At 34.8% G+C, this 22,379-nt stretch overlaps 1 long non-coding RNA gene across 1 annotated transcript in view; it reads left to right on the forward strand.

The window, feature by feature from the left end:
- The window catches only part of LOC126247994 (uncharacterized), an 82,807-nt gene extending 69,422 nt beyond the window's left edge, over positions 1-13,385 (forward strand). Inside the window, exon 4 of the long non-coding RNA XR_007545397.1 lies at positions 13,232-13,385. This is a non-coding gene — a long non-coding RNA (uncharacterized LOC126247994). The remainder of the gene's footprint in view (positions 1-13,231) is intronic.
- The last annotated feature ends 8,994 nt before the right edge of the window (positions 13,386-22,379 follow it).

Raw genomic sequence — 22,379 nt, forward strand, 5'->3', positions numbered from 1 at the left:
GCAGACATATCAAGTGCACATTGGCTGTCTTTCCATCCCTCAACGCTATCTGCCTCAAGGGCTTCATAGCGCACCGAACGTTTGAGCTCCTGATAATTAGTAAATTCCTTCCCCCGTGTGGCTACTCGGACCTTGCTGAAGGAGCGGCCACCTGTCCACTCACATGGTGAATGGGCGAGGCCAAGCGGCCGGTCCCCATATTGGCCCTCCACCTCGAGCGACGCGAACGCGTTACCATCCGTCACTCACCCTGTTGTGAGGACGGATCCACATCATCGGTTACATTAGGAGGTGTCTCGGAAGCAGAGCCCGTAAACGAAACAAGCCCCCATGGGATGCACCAGATTCTCCTCCACCGCTACACCCCGAAGCAGCAGCCTGAAGGTGCCTGACCGCAGCCAAAAGCGCATTCAGCTATTCGTGAACTGCGGCCAGCTCCTCCTGCATCCGCACACAGCATTCACAGATCCTAACCATCCTAGCAAGACTAACTAAGAAGTAAACAATAAAATGGTTCAAATGGCTCTGAGCACTATGGGACTCAACTGCTGAGGTCATTAGTCCCCTAGAACTTAGAACTAGTTAAACCTAACTAACCTAAGGACATCACAAACATCCATGCCCGAGGCAGGATTCGAACCTGCGACCGTAGCGGTCTTGCGGTTCCAGACTGCAGCGCCTTTAACCGCACGGCCACTTCGGCCGGCTAAACAATAAAAACAGACAGAATCGCAGATATGTGACTTACTATCTTCCTGATGTGTCACCAATGAACGCTGATGCGTTAATGAGCTATGTAGCTGGTTGTTCCGTGAGCGACTACTGCGCTACAGATTGAATAAATTACAAAAATGTGAGGTTGAACCTCTTAAGCAGAACAGCACGCACAAAATTTAATAAATATACTATGAGGAAAAGACAGAAAAAGATAAAGACTTAACTTGCCTCTCTGCAGGTGGATATTAGCTGCGGCTTGACGGACTGGCTTACTAAACGAACGGAGGGTTGTCTTCCAAACAGAACAAATGAGCAACTACTTGCACAAGACTGAATGAATTTACACTCAAAAACGCTAGATTAAACTTCTTAAACCCGAAAAACACGCACGAAAGATAATAAATATACTTTGAGGAAAACACAGAAAGAGATAAACCCTTAACTTTCCGCTCTGTAGATGTATATGTGTGTATAAAATGTGTGATAATTTGTCACGATGAGCCGGCTGGTGTGGTCAAGCGGTTCTAGGTGCTTCAGTCTAGAACCGCGCGAGCGCTACGGTCGCAGGTTCGAATCCTGCCTCGCGCATATATGTGTGTGATGTCCTTAGGTTAGTTAGGTTTAAGTAGTTCTAAGTTCTAGGGGACTGATGACCTCAGATGTTAAGTCCCATAGTGCTCAGAGCCATTTGAACCATTTTGTCACGATGATGAACACAAAGGTATCTTTAAATGGGATAACGTGGTTGTCTAGAAAGTGTGCTCTATTGTTGTAAACTTTCCATGTATCTACATTGGCTACAATCCTCATTTAACTGTGCATTGACATTTCTTACCGAATGTAATGTTCCAATTGCTCTCTGGCCATCCAGAGATTTCGAAACCAGAGTTTAAGGTACAAAATATTTCCAGGTGCAGATGTAGACTCCAATCATAAATTATTGAGTATGAATTACATATTAAATCCGATGAAATTGCAGAAAGATGGGAAACTAAGGAGATGGAACCTGGATCAGTCAAAATAATCAGAGACTGTCAAAAGTTTCAAAGGGAGCATTTGGAAACAATGAAGTGAAACTGGGGAAAGGGAAACAAACGACGATAAATGGGCAAGTTTGAGAGACAAAATAACGACAGCAGCAAAGGATCAAACAGCCAAAAAGACGAAGTCTAATAGAAGTCCTTGCATAAAGCTCGTGATATTGAATCTAACTGATGAATGGAGAAAAAATAAAAATGCAGCAGATGAAGCAAGCAAAAAAATACAGATGTCCAAAAAATGAGATTTACATGAAGTGCAAAATGGCTAAGCAGGTATGGGCCGAGGAAAATGCAAGACTGTAGAAGCGTCTGTGTCTATGGGAAAAGTAGACGCCATCCATAGGGAAATTTAAAAGAAACGGTTGGAGAAACAAGAAACTACGGTTTAAATATCAATGGCTCAAATGGCATGTTAGTACTAAGCGAAGATGTGAATGCTGAAAGATGGAAGTAATATCTAAAGCGCTACAAAAGGGAAACTAACTTGAAGACAATATTAGAGAAAGGGAAGGAGAAGCAGAAGAAGATGAGATGTGAGGTGTGATATACTTGGTACATACAGGTAAACGTACGGCTGCAACAGTGTCATCCTTTAAGACAATCATTTTGACATGTAAGCTAATGGCAGGAAGAGTGTCGGCAAAATTTACATCTCTGTTAGAGGTTTTCCAGTCTAGGTCAACGTCTTCTGAGGAGTGGTGTTCTCCTATAGATTGGAACAGTCCAGTTCAGCTGTAGTTGTGGATTCACATAGTCGACATTGTCCCCAAATATGGAACAGAGGAGATATTGTAAGTAACTCAGTAATTATTCACTTAACAACAACAGCAACGCATAGACATACTTACGTAGTTTGATGAAAATGACTGTGTTTCGTTCATCTTCATTTCCAGTACCGATGCAGACCAAACATGATTTCTGTATGTAGGGCGATGGTGGTAATGGTGGGGGGGGGATGCCCTCTCAGATACGGAGATGGAGGAATTCCCGTTCAATCAAGATGTGCGTGGTATATCAATAGCAGCTTCCATCTATAGATATAATTGTAATTTTGAGATGTGGCGTAATATAGTGTTTCGCTGTTATCTGCATATTAGCTGCAATCTTTGTGGTAATTTTTGCATCTCTCTTCAGGAAGATATTATTCACAAAATCCCTACACCTCGCAAGAAACACAAACAAACACTTATAAAACTACACAGCACTTTCCATCAATGTTTTCATCCCAGTATTTCAACCCTCCCGGATAATGGAAACACACGATTTCGTCTCCGTCACTGGTATAAAATAATCCAACTTCTTTTCAGTACGTTGCTTAGTAGCTAAAGACCAGCCTTTGAAAGATGCCAGCCTCATATCGTTCAATAACTACGGCGAGCTAACTGAGTCTCCCGCACATCACACGTTTAACTGCATAATGATGCTGATTCTGGAGAAGAATGTGGTAGTATCTCTATTCTGCACAGTTTACAAGTATTGTATAAAACAAACAGTTCGACCCACTGGTATCTCATCCCCTCCCTCCCTTCATCCATCCATCCACCTACAGAGAGGACACAAGCATTTTCAAATGGTCAATTACTACAGCTTGGCGGCCGCTGCCCGTACTCTGCCATCCCCCACAACCTCACTGACACTGCCCTCCTTGAGGTGATGGTCCTTCGCCAACACAAAAGCAGGTATAGTTAACTAAACCATAGGAGATAAAAGGACGGCTGTCCCAAGTGCAACTTGTTCATGTAAAATGCAGTGACACAACCGCCCCTAATGGTTATCGAGTGCACTTGGGCAGCCCAACGTCTTCAATAGGCCTGTCGTTCTGGAATGGAAAACACTTTCATTTAACGTCAGCACAACTTTTTCTTGCAATGTGTTAAACATATTTTTTCGGAAAGACCAAACCTCTCTGGAACAACAACGAAATTCCAAAGAACGGTCCAGATGGTCCACAGTGTCCTCAGTAAAATGCGTCACCCCAAGCACGTGACCAGGGTGTCAGCGTTATCGATGCCGACAAAAGCTACACATACAATAGTGCGCGACGTCTACCTATCTCAGAACAAAACCCTTATAAATGAAAGCTATCCCGAGTGTGGGTTGTTTGTCTAAAGGGACAGGTGCGACCTCTTACGGAACTTGGCCACCACGCCGTTCTGAGCACTGGGCAGTAACATTTGTATTTAGCATCAACACGTCTCCTATAATCAAGCATCTATTAAAAGAGGAATAAACACAATCACGACGATAATAAATGTCCTCTTTCCACGAAAATAGGCGCAGTCCATTTACTTTTAGTTTTATGGGCAAAGTCGGTATAGTTTTTACATTCAACTGCAGGGTAGAATTCGCATCTCATTATTTGGCGACATCCAGCAAAGTGCACCACCGCCGATTACAGATGATCAAGAGAGACATGTCCACCCTGTGTAAAAAACTTCCACTATTTTGATTCAAAAACTACCGATCACCGCAGAATGTCCTCGTTATATCAAAACCGTCATTGGGGTAAAGAAAAAGCGAGAATTTAAACTCCGAAGAAAAAACATCTATGTTAAGCAACTTCTTTCAGCTTGGTGGACAAATTACATGAACTGAGAGCGTCTCTCGCGTTCAAATCAGTGTCTGTAAATAAACTGTCATGCAAATGTGTATTACAAAAATTTCAGACACGTGAAATAACTTTAGAGAATACAATCTTTCACGCCATTGGCTCACATGTCAGAAAAAACACAATCATTTTACATATTTTTGTAACAGAGCCTCCTATAAGAATTTACTGCGTCTCTCTCTTCTGATATATGGATAAACAATTACCATCTGCATGTTATCACTGAGCACATTACATATACATATAATGCTACATTGGAGCTGGAGGCCAGCTTGAAGTCGTTTGCACAGATCTGCGCAAAGTTTTGTCGTCTGTACTGGAGGAAGACCAAATCCAGCAGACTATCAACCTCACGAGAGGGCTCCTGTATTATTCCTCCATAAGCAGTGCAAAAATAAAAACTTCCATTCCTCTTATAGCTATCGCAGTTTTTCCACATCAAATCCATATCTTCCCTTACGTCGGGACATAGTCATTTTCTTTGCACATGTCAGAATACACACATACTTTATAAGCCTCCTTCTCAAGGCGAATCTATCACGCATCCTCCTACTACTAAGTATAATACTTCACCAATAACTCAATACGAAACAACACTGAGCGAAAATCAGCGATGGATGGACATGTCTCATAAGTCTTTTTCTTGCGAATGGTACCGCCGTGCCTCAGAAAGAGTTGCATAATCGTCTCACAAGCTGCCAGATGTTAAAAACACGACCGCAATGGCTATGTTACTATCACATCCTGGTTCTATAGGTTCTCATAAGTATCGCTAACGATATCCATGTTAAAAACTATACAAGCCTTATAAATCGAGGTATGACATTACCTCCAAATGAAGTGGTTTTTTCACACAAATACGGTGACACTGAATACAGATGGTGATCACTGGAGTGTGTATTAACAGACTGACAGGGCGTTTACACATCGCTGTCGATGTAAGTTCGTAATAAAATCACCGAATTTAGACAGTGATTCGGCTAAGGAACGTGGTATGAAGCCGATATTTGTAACTCCCTCATGCCGCCACATATTTCTACAGTAGTTGTAACTCATTCTGTCAGGATGTCACGTCAGAGGTTCTGTGATATATCCACTGGGGTAGAGGAAGGGATGAGAATGATCACATACAGGAGACAGGGATAATATTGACAATTATAGACCTATTTCTATGCCATCGGTGTTTGCTAAAGATATCGAGAAGGTTGTATATACAAGATTACTGGAGCATTTAAATTCACATAATTTGCTGTCAAGTGTTCAGTTTGGTTTTAGAAATGGTTTAACAACTGAAACTGCTATATTCTCTTTTCTCTGTGAGGTTTTGGATGGATTAAATAAAAGGTTGCGAACGCTAGGAGTTTTCTTTGATTTAACGAACGCTTTTGACTGTGTTGACCACAAAATATTACTGCAGAAGTTGGATCATTATGGAGTAGGGAGAGTAGCTTACAATTGGTTCGCCTCTTACTTTAAGAACAGAAAGCAGAAGGTAATTCTCCGCAATATTGAGAGTGGTAGTGACGTTCAGTCCCAATGGGGCACTGTTAAGTGGGGCGTTCCCCAAGGGTCGGTGCTGGGGCCACTGCTGTTTCTTATTTATATAAATGAAATGCCTTCTAGTATTACAGGTGATTCAAAAATATTTCTGTTTGCTGATGACACCAGCTTGGTAGTGAAGGATCGTGTGTGTAATACTGAAACAGTATCAAATAATGTAGTTCATGAAATAAGTTTGTGGCTTGTGGGAAATAATTTGATGTTAAATCACAGTAAGACTCAGTTTTTACAGTTTCTAACTCACAATTCAACAAGAACCGATATTTTGATCAGACAGAATGGGCATGTTATAAGCGAGACGGAACAGTTCAAGTTCCTAGGCGTTCGGATAGAGAGTAAGCTGTTGTGGAAAGCCCATGTCCAGGATCTTGTTCAGAAACTAAATGCTGCTTTATTTACCACTAGAACAGTATCTGAAATAAGTGACACTTCAACACGAAAAGTAGTCTAATTCGCATATTTTCATACGCTTATGTCGTATGGTATTATTTTTTGGGGTTATTCTTCTGATTCAAAAAGGGTATTTTTGGCTCAAAAACGGGCTGTTCGAGTTATATGTGGTGTAAGTTCGAGAACGTCTTGTCGACCCCTATTCAATAGTCTGGGAATTCTGACATTGCCCTCACAGTATATATTTTCTTTAATGTCGTTTGTTGTTTGCAATATTAGCCTATTCCCAAGAGTTAGCAGCTTTCACTCAGTTAATACTAGGCAGAAATCCAATCTGCATGTGGAATGTACTTCCTTGACTCTTGTGCAGAAAGGAGTGCAGTATTCTGCTGTATCCATTTTCAATAAGCTACCACAAGAACTCAAAAATCTTAGCAGTAGCCCAAACTCTTTTAAGTCTAAACTGAAGAGTTTCCTCATGGCTCACTCCTTCTATTCTGTCGAAGAGCTCCTGGAAGATCTAAAAAATTAAGCAAATTCCAGTGTTACGTTGTTGATTTTCTTTATTTAAACTTACTTGTCACCTGAATATGTTTTTTATATTTCATTTTATCTGTTTCTAATATCGTGTTATAATTTCATGTATTGACTTGTTCCATGACCATGGAGACTTCTCCTTAATTTGGTCCCACGGAACAATAAATAAATAAATAAGTAAAAAAATACAGTACATGGTGTGCTGATTGAGGAAGAAATGGGCACTGGCTTTTCAGATCTCTTGTGTTATACTTTCCAGTAGAAATTCTGCCTTCGATCTGTAATCAAGTCTTTCCATTCAACCACATAGCTGCGTTCCATCCTATGGAGAAGTATTTTAACGATTACAGCTACTAGTGAAGCATAATCGTGGAACTCTCATATCTCGAAACGAGTCACCTTTTTCGAACCTATCTGTTACAGTAAAATTCCAACATGGTTTTGGATAGTCCCTGTGGATCTTGTAACTGCTCCTTAGAGTGCCCTGCCATCTCTGCAGCTTTGGACATGTGATCACTCCAGTTTAAGTCGTAACTGACTGATCAGAAGTCAGAGAGAGCTATATCTACCACATTCTGCGACCATCATATAGCTACTGCATTCTGAAGCAAATCTGTGTCCCTCAGGGTTCATTCACGTCTATCACCCAAACATCCTATCATCGTCATTCTGTACCATCCAACAGAGAAAAATTACGAACTATATAAGCTCCACTAACTTTATCCGATAGAGAACTCGATAAGATTCTTTACCACATCTCTCTCATCCGATATATTGAAAACAAACACCATCTGTGTGCCGGCATCAGCATATACGGCGATCCTATTAATTATACAGGTATTGATCCATTGTAGTAGGTAGCAAGTGATCGAAGTCGCATGCACAGACCAGTGTAAAGTTTCACTGCCTGTACTGTACGAGGACAATATCCCACAGACTATCAGTTGCAAGTCCGTTTCGTTTGTTGTTTGGGACACTTGTTTTTCTGCTGTAACATGACTTGTACAGTGCTATACATTTATTTTTTTCCAGCACGACTGCAAGGTCTGTGTCAGGTCCTAAACTGACATTAACACATTTTGATCCATTACCTCTCACAGAAAAAATAGAAATCGCACAGTGTAAATCACGTTGTTGCTGCTGCTACCACAACACACACACACACAATTGATGATTTTAAAGAAAATATGGTCACAACATACGGCAACTGGAAGAGTTTTGAGGCGTTATGGAGTGTCTTCGAACTGCTGTCAGAAGGTGATTGGTGGTCTCTGCATTTAAACTTATCTTTCACAGTGATGGAATATCTGATGGCTCAGAGTTCCATTTCGATTGATTCCTCGTATTTTAGTCATGCACACGATCATTGTTTCGGTGCTAGCCATTTCCAGAAGGTGTTGTTCCTCCGCCAAGACTCTTTCTCCATTTCAAACAAGCAATCTTAGGCAATCATTATGTGGTAATCAATAGCGTACTGGTGAACGGATGGGATGGAAAGGACGCTACCAATGTACTGTAATAATAAGCATCACAGTTGATAGTGCGAACAATTTTAGCAATTTTACCATAATTTCAACAGCAACCAATGACATGGCAGCATGCTTCCCAATTTCAGTATCATCGCTAAACCGCGCCTCCTCCACATTGCACGTACCACGGCGAATGTAGATAGATGACAGTGTAGTGCGTCCATCATAGTTATTTATCGAACATATACATCAAAGTATACTAGACAGTGATCCACATATTTCTAGCACTTCGGGCATAGTGCGTTATTTACTGTCTTTCTTTATGCATATGGGAGTCACAGGGTATTCTCGCATTATTAAGTTAAAGTTAGAGACTGAAAGATCTCCTTGGTTTGTCTTTGCCCAAACTGCGCTGCAGCACTGTACGGATTTCATCTGCAGCTGACCAGAAGTAGTCCGCTACATTCCACGTGTCGTGAAGGAATACAGCTTGCCGAGTCTGTAATTCCTCTCCTGCATCCATCCAAGAGCTCAAGATTTCTCCAGGTGCTAACATATCCAGGAGGTTAGCATCCCTTACTGGTGTATAATACTAGATATGAAACTGTTGTGATGCAATAGCAGACAGTTAATAAGAAGAAGAAACGGGCGGTTTTTATTGATGCCGGAGCTCCAGGTGAATCATGACACAGACACAGACATGCAGAAAACAGAGCAAATGCACTGTAACTTCAGAATATGTGACTGGAGGAGACTGGATGCATTTAAGTACAGTGCTATACTGTGCTTTCCGACCAGAAAAGTAGTGCATTTATGCTAGGTGTTGGCAGCTGTACTACATTTACAAGCAATTCTAGAACATGAAACGAGAAGTGATCTCATGCTCGCATGGGTAGAAATGCAGATGCACTACCTAACCATTGGGGGCGGCTGTCTCGCTATGCTTTACATGAACAAGTTGAAATTGGGAGGGTCATCCGTTTTATCTCCTATTGTTTACTTTATTATACCTACTTTTGTGTTGGTGGAAGACCATCGCCTCAAGGCTGGCAGTGTCCACGAAGTTTCATGTAAGGCTGCGTGTGGGTAGCTGCTGCTTGGCTGTAGCAGTTGATCAATTGAAAAAAGCCTGTGTCCTCCCCTTAGGAGTATGGATGGATGGATGGATGGATGGTTGGATGGATGGATGGAGGGAGGCAGGGGAGGGATGATGGGAGGCAAGAGGGCCTCCATTTTCAGCAGATTGTGAGCGATTATCAAGGAGAAAGCACGTTCAACTATCACCCCATCTGCAGCCTTTTGGGACGACCATTTTCGCCACTGCGTGTGTTGCGTTATGATCCATTCATTAAGAGTGCTGGTTTTGTCACGAAAATTTCGAAGTGTAATTAGAGCTGTGATGCATTTTTTCATCAGTTGTGGTATCGTGTATTGGCTTCAATTACCTGAGCTGCAGGGCGATTTTTGAGCATGCGTCTGTAGTAGTAGTAGTAGTAGCTTTATTCGTCGGTAGATCTCTTTTTACAAGAATGTAGGACATGTCAAAGTATTTACAAGTTCAGACAAATTTAAAATAAGCTAATTCGTATGCACATTCATTTACAGACTTATAGTTAGAGACAATCATTAGATTTGATCATGGTATACAATACTTTTTTCACAAATAACTTATTCAATAATATAATGCCACACTGTTCACACATATCTCAATATCAGTCACTGCACACTCTATACACATGTTGTTTCATAACACTTCACACACGCACACACACACACACACACACACACACACACACACACACACACACACACAAGTGATTTCTGGGCCATTTTCTGCACCGCAACTTTCCAATTGCTATCCTGAAAAACTAGGTCCACATCCCTCCACAATGAGTGAGATGTTGAGCTCAGAAAGAGGAAGCGGTGTTAGTATTGTGTTATGCGTAACTTGGGAGTAAGTATTTTCAGAAAGGAAAAAAGAAGGAAAAAAACATAAAGTGTAGGTGTTATGTGGAATGTTGGACGTTTTATAATAATAATTATTATTATTTATTTGTATAACATTTTCTTATCAAACCCCTACTCTGTTTAATCTAAGTAATCCTTCAATGTATAAAATGTATTGCATAACAGGTAATTTTCAGCTGCCTTTTTAAATAAGTGAGTTTTTGCAATTTCTATAATCTATTTTGGTAATTTATTGTACAGTTTTATTCCTTGGTAGAAAATGCTGTTTTGAGTTTTATGTTTATTTTTTCGTGGTAAATGTAATTTGCATGGTCATGTTTGTTCAGTAATTACCAATGTTATTTTTGATGTGTACAACTGACTGGTAAATGTATTCACATAGAGCAGTTAAAATCCCCAGTATTTTGAACAGATCTTAACTATGAGCTCTACTAGTATTTTTGGTTATTAATCTTATGGCTCTGTCCTGGAGTTTGAAAATTGTGTTCATATTTTGTGCATTTGTTCCCTAAAAAAGAATGCAATAGCTAAAAATTGAGTGTACATATGAATAACATGTAACTAAAAGACACTGCATGTTACTCACTGATGGTAGGATACTAAGGGCATAACATGCTGATGAAATTTTGTGTGCAAGTCCCTTTGTGTGTTCACACCACATCAATTGAGAATCAGTATTCATTCTTAGAAATTTTGCATTTGTTACACAGTCTATAGAGGTGCCATCTACATTTAATTTAACGTTGTCATTTTTCCCCTTCAAACTGAAATTCATGGGATTAGTTTTCTTTATGTTCAATGTCACTTTATTGCTTATTAACCAATCATAAACTTCCTCGAGAGTTTCATTTGCTTTCACTGCAAGGAGTTCTCTTGTTTTCTCATGACTATAATATTGCTGTCATCAGCGAAGAGAATTTTTTCGCCATGAGTAACACTACTGGGAAATTCATTGATGTATATCAGGAATAGTATTGGTCCTAATATGCTACCTTGCGGAACCCCTATATTAATGTCTTTTGGTTCTAATAAGTGTTTTACTAAATGTTTAGATCAATTTGTAGTATATGTTATCTCTACTCTTTGTACCCTACCTGCCAGGTATGATCGAAACCAGACATTAGCTAACCCACTGATTCCTAATGCTTCTAATTTATTATCTTGTGGTCGACTGTATCAAAGGCCTTAGAAAGATCCAAAAATATGCCTGTGATGCACTCATCTTTATCAAGAGCATCAAGTACGACTTTTGTGAATTCTACTATGGCTGACTCCATATTTTTGCCTCTTTGGAAACCAAATTGTGATTCGCTTAAAAGATTGTATTTATTCATGTAATTCATTAATCTGTTTTTCATAATTGTTTCTATTAGTTTTGAGAATGGTGACAGCAAGGAAATAGGCCAGTAATTTTCTATGTTTTCTGCATTACCTTTCTTAAGCAAAGGTACAACTCTTGCCTGTTTTAAGTGCTCTGGAAATGTCCCTGATGTGAAGGATTCATATATTGGTTAAGGTGCCTTGTATAATCCCTATGCATTGTTTCAGTACACACATTGGTACTTCATGTAAGCCTACTGACTTTTTATTTTTTGGACAGTTTTATTGACTTCATTCTCTGTGGTTGGAAGTAACATCATTGTATTTAGTACAACATTATTTATGGGTGTTATATTTGTTCTGGGGAATTTTTTCTGTTGCTTCTATGCAATACTTGAAAAATGCTCGTTTACATATTTTTCTAACTGTTGTGGATCATTTATTACCTTCTCCCCCTCCGTTAGCAGTAGCATTTGCTTGCCTTTCCCCGTTTCCTTTTTTATAACATCCCAGACTGCTTTGCTTTTATTCTCTGCGTTATGTATTATTTTATCATTAAATGACTTTTTTGCAGCAATCACCTCCTTCCTATAGATCTTCTTGTATATATGATAGAAATTTAAGAATTTTGTATCACTGCGAATCTTTTTCAAGGAACTGAGGTGTTTAAGTGTTTGGGAGGATTTCTTAATACCTGCTGTTATCCATCTGTTTTCGTGATGTATTGATACAGACATGCTGTAGCGAACTCTGACATCAAACAACGATAGACACTGTCCTCAGCTGTGTGCTTACAGGTAATGCACTTATTACACTTCTCTCTGTCCAACACCAGCATCTCGTCAGTTGAACATATTTCCCGCCAAAATGAATAAAGATAGTACCTTACTCCTTAGCCTTTTTTCCCGCCATCTTGTAGGTGAAGGGTAGAGTTTGAGTGTGTCTGTCACTATTTTCGACTGGTATTATGAAATTTTTCCTCAGCAGGATGGCAACAGTTGTATGTATCGGCACTTTTGAGCTGTATTGCGATTTTAAACCATCCTTGTGTAGCGCTGTGCATATAGTTGTGTAATTAGGCCCGATCTTTATGGTTAATTACGTAATTAGGGCCGATCCTAATGTCAGTTTGCCAAACAAAATAAGTAAAGTTCACTAACCTAACCTCCTCCTGCATCTGAGCAGTTTCCATGTGTTGGGGTGAGCACTTGTGATTTCCATCCAGAAGGACCAGGGGGTGTGAGGAGGTTGCAGATAGCGGTTTCATACCACGTTCCTTCGGTCAATCACTTTCAAAATTCAGCGATTTTATGACGAGGTTGCATCGTGGGCTACGAGTAACTGGAATACTGCTCTGATAATATACACTCCGGCTATCACCGTCTCAGTAGAGTTATAGTAATTTGTAATATCTAGTTCAAAATTATTTTTACCAGATAATCCAGCAACTTCTTCTGTTTGAAGTTCATAAAATGAAATAGAAATTTTAGGATTTTTCAGAATATTTTCACATTGTTCAAGTTCGTAATTTGGTCCATATTTAACAACAGGTACACAAATTTCCATAGATTCTATAATATTTTTACCTTCTTTAAGAAGTGTATCTTTTATTTCAATTCCAGGATCATTTTTATCAGGCCAACGTAGAAGTACATTACCAGAAGATGAACAGTTAAATCTCCATCCCACATAATTTATTTATAATCTTTAAAAAATGCACAAAGTAATGATATTGGATAAAGAACTTCATTTCTTTTAGTATTTATTTTTCCTGTATTAATTATATGTCCTGCTAAACCTATTTTGTCAGTAGCAAATGAAGTTAGATGTAGTAAAACAGATGAAGAAATAAAAGGATGTTCAATTCTAGATAAAATATTATTTCCTTTTTTATTGTTACAAAGTCAAACAATTTATTTACATAATTATCAATTAATTTTTTGTTTGAGTGTCCATCATAAGTTGGATAATCTGTTCCATGATTTCCAATAATAATAAAATTCATATACAATTGTGCCTGATTTGGATGAAGCCAACCATCACCAATATTTATTTCAATTTCTGTATCTTTGTTAGTAACATTTAAATTATTTTTAGTTTTATCATTCACAGGGAACGAATAGAATTGATAACTTTCAATTTTATTCATGACGCCGTCTAAGATTGCTTCAGCCATCACTGATTTATTAAGAAAAAAATTTATTAAGATATTTCTAAAGCAACTGTTACAGTAGCACCATTAAAGTCAATTAAATTATCATTTTCATCAGTTATAGTAACTTCTAACTCTTGAATTGTATCAAAAATAGGAATATTTATGGTATATTTTGGTTCATAAATTATTGGTCCACCAGATTCTGTATTATGTTTAAATGCAGAAATACTATTAGTTTCTTTATGAAAATGATTGTCATGTTTTACATACATTCCATCAGCAAGATTAAAATTTATATTTATTAATTCAAAAGGAATTATTTTAGGAATATCTTTAGCAACAGCTTTTTCATTAGGTAAAACAACTTGATTATTAAAACCAAGTAAACAATAAGTTAAAAAACAAACATGGTAATCTTTTACCAAATTCTATAAGATGTGCAATAATTGGACCAAGTGGTTGTGGTAAAACAACATTAACGCTTGATAATTATATTTTAGCTCCATGATGGTTAAATTGGAATAAAATCAAACATTTATATATTTGTTCAAAAAATTCAGATTAATCAAAATATCAAGAACTTATAAAACAATGTAAAAAAGTTTAAGATAAAATTAATGAAAATATTGTTTGTTTTATTGAAAATAATGAAGAAATTATTCCATTAGATAAATGTGAAAATAATTTAGTTGCGGTATTCGATGCTTTCATTTTAGAAAATTTAAGATATTTTAAGAGAATATTATACTAGAGGAAGACACAAAGGTATAGATTTTTATTTAGCTCAAACATTTTTTAAATATATTTCTACAAGATGATACAATTTTACATCATATTTACCATGAGTTTGTTGGTGGAGATTTAAAGTGTGATAATTTTAAAGAAATGTGTAGTAAATGTTGGAATGATGAATTTGGATTTTTCACAATAGATATGCCTAGGAAACCAAATGAAGGCAAATTTAGAAATAAAATACAACATTGCTTAACAACATAAACATTAAATAAAAACATAAACATTGATGTTAAACATAAATATTAAACAAAAACGAACATAAACATTAAACATAAATGTTAAACATAAATGTTAAACATAATTAAAGTTTTTTTCCTTAATAAATGTTTGCTAAGTATGATGAAGAAGCTGTAAACAAACTAAACAAAATAAAAAGAAAGCTGAAGAATTAAGAGAACTATTTAAGCTTTGGAAAAAGCAACCAAGAACAGAATATGAAAAATATTAAAAGGAAAATCAACCTGTTATTGATGCTATTGGAAAACTAAACAAGGTTTAGGTGATATTGTTTTAAAAGCAATTGAAGAAAATAGAGAAGTTGAAAATGAAACTAAAAAGATAAATGAAACTAAAAAGATAAATGTTAGCGAAAGAATGTTACAGTATATTAATCATAGTGAAATTAAAGTATTTGGTTTAAAACCAGTAGATATGTTTAAATATGTTGATAATTACCTGTTGAATTCAATGGTGATAACTAAAAATTGGTGATAAAACATATGAAGGTACAGATAGATTAATGAAACATTTTACTGAAAAACAAATTACTATGGAAGATTTAAATAAAAAGTTTGATGTTGTAGATTTATCAAATTATGCAGATGTATTATTTAATGCAAGAGCATTATATTCTGATAATAATTCAAATAAAATAGGTGATAGTAAAGGTAATAAATATAGTTACTTAATAAAATAAATTGTTGATGTTTATTTTCCAAATTTAAGATGACAAACCACAGATTCTTCACAACCAAGTTCTCCTGAAAAACAACAAAAAATTGGAGAAGATTTAATTAAAAGATATACAGATAAAGGAATTGAATATGTTTGGATGAATGATGTTAGACAATTAATTGATAGGTTAGCAGTTATTCATGGTGAAGAACTTGCTGCAAATAAGAATTATCATAATGAAAAAGTTAGTATTGCACAAATGTTAACAAATAAATTTAGTGATTTTATAATTGATAGTTCAAAGGAATTCTATATTTAATTAGATTTTTAAATAATCTTCCAGATACAATTTGGAAACGTGATAAATATGGAAAAGGATTAGTAAATACTTTAATTAACAAATTGCCATTTGAAATGTATATTCCAGTTAAAATTATTGTGGTCCAGGTATGAAATTAGAAGAAAGATTATCTAAAGGTAATAAGCGTATAAATACATTAGATGAAGCTTGTAAAAACATGATGTTGCTTATAGAGATAATAAAGATTTTAAAAAAAATCATATAGCTGATAAAGAACTACAATTAGCTACAAAAGAAAGAATGTATTCAAATAATACTTCATTTGGTGAAAAAGTTGCAGCAACAGCAGTTAGAGGAATATTTTATGGAAAACGAAAATTTGGTATGGGAATTAATGTTGATGAAAATGGTTGGGCATTATAAATTTAAAAATCTTTATTAAATTTTTAACTATATAAATGAATAACATTTCAATTGATTATATTTTGCTGCCTACTGGCAAAACTAAACCAAAATCAATTAAATTAAATTTAAATAATGAATAATTAAATGCAACATTAACCATTTTTAACAGCAAAGGAAAAAATAAAAGAAAGTTGGTGGAAATTTACTTATTACATTACGAATTCCTGTTGTCAAAAAAATTAAAGTATGTTTAACAAAAAAGAAAGATGGTAAAGGAATAACACAACATGAAGGAGGATTTTTGCCATTATTATTAGCAGCATTACTTTGTTTAGCAATAATTGGTTCTTTAGCAGGTGGATCTTCAGCAATTGCAAATGCAGTTATAAACAATAAAAAAGTTGATAAAGAATTAGAAGATCAAAAGAGACATAAGTTAGAAATGGAAAGGAAAACTGGTAATGGAACAAAGAAAACAAAAAATTTCGAAAAGTAATTAATAAATATCCTAATGCAGTAAGTAATTTTGATATAGTAGAACTTACTAAACAATTAAACATTAAACAGTGTCGTGGAGTATACATGATTGATGAATTAACAAATAAGCCATTTAAAATTGAATGTGGTATACTAAATTTAGATACATCTGATAATCCTGGTATACATTGGATTAGTTATTGTAAATATAATTCTAATAAAGTTGTTATATATTCATTTGGTGATAATATACCAAAAAATTTGTCAATTATTTAAGAAAAGATGAATTATATCACAATACAGAAAGAATACCTTTGATGAAGTAGTATACCACCATTTATGTTCGTTTTAAAATTACTATATGATAATTATAATTTTAATGCTATTTTAGATTTAAGAGATGTACATTTTTGGAAATAAGATACATTTATTTAAACAAAATGAACAAGTAGTTTACACAACTACATTAAATTTAGAAAAAAATTAGATAAAAATTGAAATATTATTAAACAACTACAATCATCAATAGATCCAAAGATAACAAATGCAATTAATCAATTTCAAATAGAATTTTACGGTTTTTTTAAATAACTAAAGGATATATTGGTTTTAAAAATAGAAGACTTAATAATGTAAATGATCCAATTGATGCAAAAGATGTAGTTAACAAACAATACGTACAAAAAGATTGTTACAAATTCTAACACAATGTAATAATTATTTTACCAAAAAAGAAGTAGAAGAAGCTTTTTCATGTTATTTCTCAAAAGCAGATTTAAAACCATACTTTTCAGTTAAGTAATCTTGAAGAAAAAGTGTATGATACACAAATAATTGATTTTACTTCTATGACAGTTGGTGAACAAAAAATGTATAATTTTGAATATGATTTGATACTTAAAAGAATTATTACTGTTGGTAAAAATGTAAACAGAGATTTAAGCTTCGATGATTTTGGTATAACAGTCAGTTTAGCTGATAAGATATATAAAATAAATAATAATAGTCAATTAATAATGTTACATAAATCAAATTTTATAACTGTAATATTAAAAGGTTCTGTTAAAACTGTTCCTATAGAAATAATTTAAACTTTAATAAATTTTTAACTATGTAATTTCCCATTTAAGAGAAATATTTTTTATTAGTTTTGCAAAAATAAACATTATGTGAAATTTGTAGTTAGTATTTATGATTAAATTAAATTGGAGAATTTAACTTTTTTATAAATCTAATAAAAATTATTTTCTTATAAATGGAGAACCAAAACGAAATGCAAAGTAAACAAAAAGAAACTTATGGACTAATTGAGGTATGTGAAAAAGATATTGATTGTCCTATTTGTTTTAGTGATGAAAATAATAATCAATTTGTTAAAACAACTTGCAATCATATTTTTCATAAAGAATGTATTGATGAATGGTGAAAGGAAAAAGAAAATTGTCCACTTTGTAGAACCATTATTAAAAACAACGACCCAGAAAAAAATGAAATAAATTATAAAAATGCTATGTTTCATGCTCAAGATGAAGCAGCTCATTATGATGATGATTATTGGTGATGATTATATTTGAAGTAATTTATATGAATAATTTAAAATTGTGATAATTTTTTTTACAATTCTAATAATTTTTGTTCTATGTAAATAGAGCACATTCAAGTTGAACAAGATTGTTCTGTGAGAAATAAATTTTGTAAGTATTGTATTACAGAAAAATCAATTGATAATTTCACGTTACAATAGTATACAAAAGATGGTTATAGAACTATATGTAGACCATGTTTAAATAAATATCATGTAGAACATTCCAATAAAAAATCGAATTGCTTGTGTATGTCGAAAAAGCATTTCAAAATATTATTTCAAGAAATATTTAAGACGAAATCCAAGTGAAGAACATACAAAACTGGAAAATGAATCTACAATGAATAATGGAGAAACTATAACTGAAGGAAAAAAGAAATGTAAAATTTGTCTAGCAAGTAAACATTTAAATTGTCTTCATATAAATCCATCACATAAAGATAAACATAATAATAAATGTAAGCAATGTACTTTAGAATATATTAAGAATAAGAAAGCTTTGACTTTAAAAAATACTCCTTTATGGTTAATTATCCATCCGTCTATTAAATATTTATCATTTTATTTAATAAAAATAATTTTCACAAATCTAATGAATTTTTTTATAATAAATAGAAGAGCAAACTGATAATTAATCTAATTCTTTAAAAACTAATTCATTGTTAAACTAAATAATAAAGTAATTGTTCATAAGTTAATTGATTGTTAAAATAATTGTTTAAAGAACTAATTGATTGTTAATGTAATTGTTTAAAGAACTAATTGATTGTTAAACAAATTCTCTTCTTGATTAATTATTTATTAAATCTTTTATTAAATCTTGTCCATCTATAAAATAATTAAAGTTTTATTTAAAAAATATTTTTTACAAATTAATAAATTTTTTTGTAATAAATAGAAGTGTGAAATGGAAAGAAACATTGTTGTTCAACTAGAACAAGTTGTGAATTTTGTAGAATGAATAACTTATGAGGATATTCAAGTTTACATAAGGCTGATTTAATTACATTTATTATCAGTAATCATTCAATTATTATTAGTAATCATAAAAATATTGTTAGAAATAATACACCTGTAGTAAGTGAAAATAATACAAATATTGTTAAAAAAGTCTGAAGTAAGAGAAAATCATAAAAATTATTTAACTACAGTTAGTAAAGGATATAAAAATATTGTTAATATTTATATAGCTGAAGAAGTAAGTGATAATCAAACAAATATTGTCAAAAATAATTAAGCCGAATCTAAGGAAAATCTTTGGAAAAAGATACAATTTTATGGTATTTGTGATGTTTTTATAACTAAAGAAGCTAAACAATTAAAAGAAATATTTCCATTTACTACAAATATTTTTCAGAAACCAGGAGATAGAAAAACAGTTATATTACTTAGTTGAAAAGGCATTTGGAAACAGATTACAAACTATAAATTTAGAAAATAATATGGATATACTTGATCATAATCATTTCTGAAATGCAGTAAAAACAAAAAAAATTTGTAAGACATTTCCAGGGGCAGATGTGGACTCTGACCACAATCTATTGGTTATGACATGTAGACTAAAACTGAAGAAACTGCAAAAAGGTGGGAATTTAAGGAGATGGGACCTGGATAAACTGAAAGAACCAGAGGTTGTAGAGAGTTTCAGGGAGAGCATAAGGGAACAATTGACAGGAATGGGGGAAAGATATACAGTAGAAGAGGAATGGGTAGCTTTGAGGGATGAAGTAGTGAAAGCAGCAGAGGATCAAATAGGTAAAAAGACGAGGGCTAGTAGAAATCCTTGGGTAACAGAAGAAATATTGAATTTAATTGATGAAAGGAGAAAATATAAAAATGCAGTAAATGAAGCAGGCAAAAAGGAATACTAACGTCTCAAAAATGAGATCGACTGGAAGTGCAAAATGGCTAAGCAGGGATGGCTGGAGGATAAATGTAAGGATGTAGAGGCATATATCACTAGGGGTAAGATAGATACTGCCTACAGGAAAATTAAAGAGACCTTTGGAGAAAGGAGAACCACTTGTATGAATATCAAGAGCTCAGATGGAAACCTAGTTCTAAGCAAAGAAGGGAAGGCAGAAAGGTGGAAGGAGTATATAGAGGGTCTATACAAGGGCGATGTACTTGAGGACAATATTATGGAAATGGAAGAGGATGAAGATGAAATGGGAGATACGATACTGCGTGAAGAGTTCGACAGAGCACTGAAAGACCTGAGTCGAAACAAGGCCCCCGGAGTAGACAACATTCCATTGGAACTACTGACGGCCTTGGGAGAGCCAGTCCTGACAAAACTCTACCATCTGGTGAGCAAGATGTATGAAACAGGTGAAATACCCTCAGACTTCAAGAAGAATATAATAATTCCAATCCCAAAGAAAGCAGGTGTTGACAGATGTGAAAATTACCGGACAATCAGTTTAATAAGCCACAGCTGCAAAATACTAACACGAATTCTTTACAGACGAATGGAAAAACTAGTAGAAGACGGCATCGGGGAAGATCAGTTTGGATTCCGTAAAAACACTGGAACACGTGAGGCAATACTGACCTTACGACTTATCTTAGAAGAAAGATTAAGGAAAGGCAAACCTACGTTTATAGCATTTGTAGACTTAGAGAAAGCTTTTGACAATGTTGACTGGAATACTCTCTTTCAAATTCTAAAGGTGGCACGGGTAAAATACAGGGAGCGAAACGCTATTTACAATTTGTACAGAAACCAGATGGCAGTTATAAGAGTTGAGGGACATGAAAGGGAAGCAGCGGTTGGGAAGGGAGTAAGACAGGGTTGTAGCCTCTCCCCGATGTTATTCAATCTCTATATTGAGCAAGCAGTAAAGGAAATAAAAGAAAAATTTGGAGTAGGTATTAAAATCCATGGAGAAGAAATAAAAACTTTGAGGTTCGCCGATGACATTGTAATTCTGTCAGAGACAGCAAAGGACTTGGAAGAGCAGTTGAACGGAATGGATGGTGTCTTGAAGGGAGGATATAAGATGAACATCAACAAAAGCAAAACGAGGATAATGGAATGTAGTCGAATTAAGTCGGGTGATGTTGAGGGTATTAGATTAGGAAATGAGACACTTAAAGTAGTAAAGGAGTTTTGCTATTTGGGGAGCAAAATAACTGATGATGGTCGAAGTAGAGAGGATATAAAATGTAGACTGGCAATGGCAAGGAAAGCGTTTCTGAAGAAGAGAAATTTGTTAACATCGAGTATAGATTTAAGTGTCAGGAAGTCATTTCTGAAAGTATTTGTATGGAGTGTAGCCATGTATGGAAGTGAAACATGGACGGTAAATAGTTTGGACAAGAAGAGAATAGAAGCTTTCGAAATGTGGTGCTACAGAAGAATGCTCAAGATTAGATGGGTAGATCACATAACTAATGAGGAGGTACTGAATAGGATTGGGGAGAAGAGGAGTTTGTGGCACAACTTGACCAGAAGAAGGGATCGGTTGGTAGGACATGTTCTGAGGCATCAAGGGATCACCAATTTAGTATTGGAGGGCAGCGTGGAGGGTAAAAATAGTAGGGGGAGACCAAGAGATGAATACACTAAGCAGATTCAGAAGGATGTAGGTTGCAGTAGGTACTGGGAGATGAAGAAGCTTGCACAGGATAGAGTAGCATGGAGAGCTGCATCAAACCAGTCTCAGGACTGAAGACCACAACAACAACAAAGGCTATTTGAAAATACATCATGGTGTAAAGGTAAATTTTAATTTATACTGTGAATATAAACTACAAACAGATGAAACAAATGAAAAAGTTCATGAATTTGGAGAACAAACACCGAACTATACCATTTTAACAGAAAAAGATTTTTATAAAAAATTGAAATATGGTAAATGACATATTTTAGAAAAAATATCTACTTTTCAAGCACATGAATCACGATGGTCATTAAATATAAATATTGGTTTACAACTAGCAATTAATAAATATGTTCCACTGAGAGTATCATCTTATGCTGATTTACCAGATAATATTAAAAGTAGAAAAGCATGAGTTAATGTGAAAAACAATGATCAAAAATGTTTTTATGTTCAATAAAAGCAGCTTCGTTTCCTGTAGACGAACATCCAGGAAAAATAACGAAATATAAAGTAGTTGGTCTTCATCTTGATAAAAAACTTTAAAATATAG

Source organism: Schistocerca nitens, chromosome 3 (genome assembly GCF_023898315.1).
Source record: "Schistocerca nitens isolate TAMUIC-IGC-003100 chromosome 3, iqSchNite1.1, whole genome shotgun sequence".
Taxonomy (NCBI): Eukaryota; Metazoa; Arthropoda; class Insecta; order Orthoptera; family Acrididae; genus Schistocerca; species Schistocerca nitens.